A 6,592-nucleotide genomic window follows, 5' to 3' on the forward strand; every position below is an offset into this window, starting at 1 on the left:
AGAAAAAATAATGGAAGCTTGATCAAGGTTTTGAGGCATATTGTGTATTAAAACAAATTTAAAGAGATTAGTCTATTTGCAATATGCTTGATGGATTCAAAACAAAATTAAAATTACTAGATTAATTTACAGTTTACAAAATATGTTTATATCATTTTCTCAGTGCCAGTGGAGGATAGGAAATAAAGGCTTATTTAGACTTGATAATTTCCCAGAAGACTTGCACAACTGTTATCTCATTTACTCCCTGCAAAAACACTTTGATACAGGTGTTAATGTTCATATATTACAAATGATAAACTTAAGGCCAGGGAGTTGAAGTAACTTTTTCAAAAACATGTATTTTATGGGTTGTTAATGTTAATATTTGAATCTAAGTCTTCTGCTTTCAAAGATTACGTTCTTAATACCATAACACTCAGCCTCACATAAACTTGCTCCTCATATTTTAGAGGTATTATAAAATGTGTACTAGAGATTCCACAGTGAGAATAGAGAGGCAGGGATAGACATGATATTTGGGGAAGGGGGATGAGTTATTGAATGAAATGTATTTTATGAGGTAAAGGATTACACGTAGCTCATTTTTGCATCTCTTGTACTCAACATAATGTGGCAACATATTAATCTCATGAAAAATTTTTATGGGAATACAATGCTGAACCTCATTCTTGGTATTATGGCAGTCAAAATAGCATTCTGTAATTTTGTGTTTCCCCTAAATGGTGTAAAGTTAACAGTGTGAATTAATCATTTACAGATTTAATTGTCCTATACACTAAAGGGAAACATTTCTTTGGTCATTTTTCTTGAGTTTGTGGTCAGTTTTTGGTCCTGTGTATTGTGGGTCTAAGATGTCTATTTAATAGTTGAAAGTACCAATAGAAAATTGAGGGAAGGAAAAGGAGTCCAGTAGTCCAGTTAAGTCTCTCTTTGGGGGGAATAGAATTTAGCTTAATAGCAGCTCTTTTCACCTTTACCTTCTCCCAAGGCTGATTTCTGGTCTTTTATGTCTCTGCATGCAGAATGATTTTTGGACCTCTCTTTACACCCAATTATAGCGAATGTAAGGAGGTTACTGTGTTGTCTGTACAAAACAGGCAAAGAAAACTGGCGATGCTAATGAAAATAAACACATGGACAGACTGAGGAGTTTCTTGCATATAATATTTTAAGTTATGCTTTATATGATGTTAAGTTAAACTGTAATATTTTAAGTTATGCTTTATATGATGTTAAGTTAAACTGTTATATTAAAATTATGGAATTATGTTGAAAAATGTATATATATTTGAACACTAATAGTTTCTTGTTATTAGATATGCTTTTTGCTTATATTATAAAATTTAAAACTTCATAAAATTAAACTTTAAACATTAAATATGAATGAATTTATTATTATAATAAATAAAAATTAATATATAGAAATCATGAAAGGGCTTGCACTATGGAAATGTTTTTTAACCAGTAGAACACTGATTAGAGTTTGCATTGTTGTGAGTAATGTTTATCAGACTTTTCCTCCTGTTGATAACTGTTGTAACTCTGGATTTTAAAACAAGTGTTAATGCTATTAAGACCAAAATAACTTTGGACCTAGAGAGCATGCTCAAAAAAAGTGTTTATGAATATCACAATGACCCTGACTGTTGTTCTCTTCCAGAAGAACTCTATGCCATTTCTCTTGGTTAGTCTGGCTTCTAATTTGAGACACAGAGTTACAGTTCTATGACTTTAACATTTCAAAAAAGAAAAAAGTCAAGAAATCATATTACAAAGAAATTCTATAAAAATTTGTGAAATCAACCTTTCTTTTGGCTTAGCATTTATAGACTTCTGTCTAGGTGATGGCTGAAACTAGTCTCTTCTAGTCTTATGATTTATCTTAAATGAAAATGAAAATTAGTCTATTTACTGATTTGCTAACATAGAAGACAAATTCCCTGGGCTCATTTCCAAGACCAACAACTGACTTACTTGTATAAAAAGTACACAATTTTATTTGCAGGCCAGCTTCTCCCTCTTTAAAGTAGCAAACAACTAGTTTCTTCATGATTCTTTAATATGGTTTTTGAGAGGATTGACATCCCTGAAATATTTTAAAATAAAAAATTAGGAAAGTGTTCAGGTTACATTGCAGAAATAAATGCACCAGCAATACTTGGCTGGGTAAAGGAGAGGATATGAAATTATATTTATATCATGTAAAGGATACTATATTTGATATTCAAAGTAAATAAATGAAGTGAAGTTGCTTCAAAGTTAAAATGAAATTTAAAACTAGTGTGCAATGAAGACAACCACATGATAGCGACAAGTCAGATTGATTTGCCCAAGTTTTACTGGTGAAAATTACAAATGGATCTGGAATGCAAATTAGTACTTCAAATTGTTACTTAGTCTAATAATTGAAGAATTTAACCAGGACAGCTGCATTTTGACTGGCACAAGATGGTTCTAATACTAAATGTTCGATAGTTTAGATTAAATACAATAGGAGCAATTGTGAGAAACTAGAAGGTATAGTGAGATGTCTAAACAATGAGAGGATGCTTTTTGAGAAGGAGATAAAGACTCATCTGAGACCTTGGAAAGTAAAAAGGGTATGAAGTTTCAATATGAATTTTTTGAACTTATGTTCATTAATTTTCTGGATATATATTTCTTCTCATATTATTTTCATGTAGCTTCATAAAAATCTTAATATTTGATAGAACTGATTTTTATCAACCTGTACCCATTTTTCTTTTAAAAAATTCCATGGATATTGGGACAATGTACAGTAATGGAAATAATTTAATACTAGAGAGGAAATTATATCCAGACAAATCAATGGATATAAAGTCCATGAAAAGGATTTTCTTTTAATGATAAATGTGGTTGGTGAAATTAGTGATGGGAAAATGGTGTCAATAAAATTAAACATCTTGATAATTATTTGAAAAAAAAATTTGGAATTTCTATTTTATTCCTTGCCCAAAATAGGTTAAATTAGCAAAAAAATTTAAAGATTAAATTGTTAAGGTTTATAAGATAGATGAAATAAGTGTGTGGTTAAAAAGGACTTGCAGAGAAGACCACAAAACTCAAAAGCCATAAATGAAAAGTATTAAAAAATTTGAAAATACTGCATGAATATTTAAACATCTCTGTGTCATAATTCAAAGTTAAAAGACAAAATCGTGAAAAAAATTGCAAAAAAGAAAGTAAAAGAGATATTAGACAGAAAGTGCTTAGTTTTAGTTAAGGAATTATGTCATAATCATGTACCAGAATACAAAAAATAGTAAACATATATTGCAATATAAATGTAGTAAATTGATGAGAAAGAATAGAAAATGACATCAGTTGTGTTGCTCCAGAAAAATAATGCCCTGCAATATATGTATTTTGCATAATACATTTGTCCCTGACCTGTGTGAGAGAAAAGATGGGAACAGAAGCTACTTTAATCTTCCCCACAGAACATTGTTGACTCGGGAGCTGAAGTGACAGCTTAAGTTACAGAAAACTGATGGACACAGAACTCGCTAAATGCAAGTTACTTTTTTCTTCAAAAGTTAAGAGTGTATAAGAAACCGAAGTTTCCAAAGCTTAAAGATCCAAACCTTAGAAGAGAGGTAAACAGAAACTGTTTACTTACAGTGAAAAGTAAAAAAGATACAGAATGAACATGTTTTAGGATTAGTGAAGTTCTGTGTTCTCTCTCAGCCGTTTCCCAGTTTCCAGAGAAAGAGGACAGATGTGTTAGACAGTGGGCAAAACAATGCAAAAGTAAAAACCAAACACCAACTACTCCCCTCTGGACAAAAATTCAACGTACTTATGAAGAACACTTGAGAAGGAGGGCAGAATTGAAGTTAATCAATCAATAAAAAGAAATCATTTATCAAATGGTTTATGATATATGTAATCCTTGAAGTATTTCCAGAGGAAATGTGTCCTTTCCACATATCTTTGATATGTGAAAAGTTCGATTTATTAAACGTGATTCCACCAACATTGACTGATGGCCACGCTCGCTTGGATGTTGAAGAGCAAAACTGTGTTCTGGGTGCTTTGCTAGGCACCAGAGACCATTAGGTAACAGTCCTGGTACTTGCTATTAAACTGCTTATAATATAATGAGAAAGAGACATGGAAACAAAAAAGTACATTGCCATGTAGTTCGGAGAGGTGTGCTTGGTATATACATGAAGTATTGATGAAAAAGCTCTAATCTCTCAAATTCTCAGAATAGATGCTCAATTTGTAAGAGCAGAGAGACCTTACCTGTTTTGTTTGACACTATATTTCCAGTTTCTGGAAGACTGGCATAAACTAGTACTCAGAACTTTTAAAAAAAATTTAAAAATTAAATCTGCCTTGGGGAGTTAGGGTTAATTTTGTGATAGAGGTAATGATACTTTAGAGAAGACAGGCAAACAACGTACCAATATCCCCAGTGGTACACAAGCACCTTGATTGTCTTGATAGTCGACACTCAGTAGTGGCTTCCAATCTTGTAAGAGGAGATGAAGTCTCTACAGTTTGAAGAGCCTGGAATGGTAGACAGCAGTCATCACATTAGATGGATCAGAGTGTGGAGGATTTGGTACAGGTATTTACTGAGATAATGGAAGCAAAATGAAGATGGAGCAAAATGGAGATAATGGATGAAAAACAAATTTCTTCCCTGAAGGAAATAAGCTTCAACACTTTGTTAAGTCTGCTTTAGACAGGGTCTGGATGGTACCTCAATCATGGCAGAGAGACTTCTGAGGCTTGGAGGTGCCAGCAGAGTTTTGAGAGAAGAACATGCAGAGGCAGGCCAGGGTAAACTCCTCCCAGGGCTTGGACTACTCTGTATTGCAGTATATATGTTATTTATTGTTCAGGAATTCTCTTCTATTATCACTTAGTCTTTAGGGAGAGTCATGTCCAAAATTACAACCTGGTCTTGGTTGACTGTGCAATATTGAGACAATACTTAGGGATGCCATCAGGGATGTCTGGAGGATAATATAATAAAACTATTGATACTCAATTTGGTTGTAGTTTAATAAGACAATTAGCACATTGTTTGGGCATAGAAGCCATGCATAAATATTGGTTGCTTTTGTCTCCTCTGCCCTATATCACAGATTACCTCCATCATCTCAAGTATTTGTTTGCCTCTCACTGCTCTGTACCAGTGAACCTCTCATTTAGTGTTTGATCTTTCTCTTTTGTATAGACAATTTTTATTTCTCTTTTCCCTGTGCCCTAAAATGTTTACCCACATTCTCTCCAATAACCATGTTAATCAACTCCATTAGAAATTTGAGGATTATCTTTATTAGGAGGGGCTTCCCTGGTGGCTCAGAGGTTAAAGCGTCTGCCTCCAATGCAGGAGACCCGGGTTCGATCCCTGAGTCAGGAAGATCCCCTGGAGAAGGAAATGGTAACCCACTCCAGTATTCTTGCCTGGAGAATCCCATGGACAGAAGAGCCTGGCAGGCTACAGTCCGTGGGGTCGCAAAAGAGTCAGACACGACTGAGCTACTTCCCTTTCCCTTTATTAGGATACCTAACATTAACCTAACCCTCGATCAGGGCAGATATATGTTTATTTCCAGTGCCTGGAATTGTTCTCCCTTTAGTTTTGCAACATGATGGCCAACACTTAAGTCCCATTACAGACCCTACCTAGTCCATGAAGATAACCCCAGCCCTACTGAGTTTATTTGGATTCAGGCTACTATTTCCTTTAGACAAGTACCACTCATTAGACCTTGATGATTTTTTGTATCTTAGCTACAGCATCAGAAATAGATTGTAAACTCCTTGCTGGTCAAGCCCTGTTGTGTATTTGAATCCCACATAGTGCAAACTCCAAGGTAAGAACATAGCCGATGTTCATTAAGTGCTTGTGCTTACTGACTTAAAAAGAGGCTTCATATGGGTGGAGGAAAGATTCTTGAGTCTCTGGACAATACAAACTGGAATCTTTCCTAATAGGGAATGGTTAGTAGATTATCCAGTGTTCGGAAGCACCTCTTCCACTCCTCTGCCCTGTCAGACATCTTTATGAACTTCCTTTTGTCATTCCACTATTTTCCTTCTGCCATCAAGGATTTTCTCAGCTCTGCATCTCTGGGATCTTTATGATTATAAAATGACATGAGGTAAGCATGGAAAAAATTTGTTGCATATCACTGAAAAAGAGATATTGCACATCACGAGGTAAGGTGATATGGCAGTCCCCTAATCACTGGAATGTTCTGGGTGTATTATTAAACACAACAAAAATGGAAGAGTTACACCATGCACACATGACTTAACAAATTTATTCTCAGAATTGGTGAAGCAATAACCATAAATAGCTGTTGTATTTTGCTCTGTTATGTATAAATGAAAACTAAGTATAGACATCTCCAGTGTCTCTGGGTTTGTTAACTGGTTATCAGATACCCATGGATTTTGCTGTTAAATTAATACAAGATGAAATAGTGTTTGGTTGAACATTTCTTGTATGCTCTACAAAGATAAAAAAATAAACAAGAATGTGGGGACACTTATGAAAAATATAAATATTGCACAAAAAATCAGTATAATAAATTTAGCCTGTATA

The 6,592-nt window shown here is 34.1% G+C and overlaps 1 non-coding gene across 1 annotated transcript; it reads left to right on the plus strand.

The window, feature by feature from the left end:
* The first annotated feature begins 5,329 nt into the window (after positions 1 to 5,329).
* On the plus strand, positions 5,330 to 5,402 carry TRNAW-CCA (transfer RNA tryptophan (anticodon CCA)). The gene has a single exon. It is a non-coding gene; the product is annotated as a tRNA-Trp (tRNA).
* Positions 5,403 to 6,592: the final 1,190 nt, after the last annotated feature.

This window comes from Ovis aries, chromosome 8 (genome assembly GCF_016772045.2).
Source record: "Ovis aries strain OAR_USU_Benz2616 breed Rambouillet chromosome 8, ARS-UI_Ramb_v3.0, whole genome shotgun sequence".
NCBI classification, from domain to species: Eukaryota; Metazoa; Chordata; class Mammalia; order Artiodactyla; family Bovidae; genus Ovis; species Ovis aries.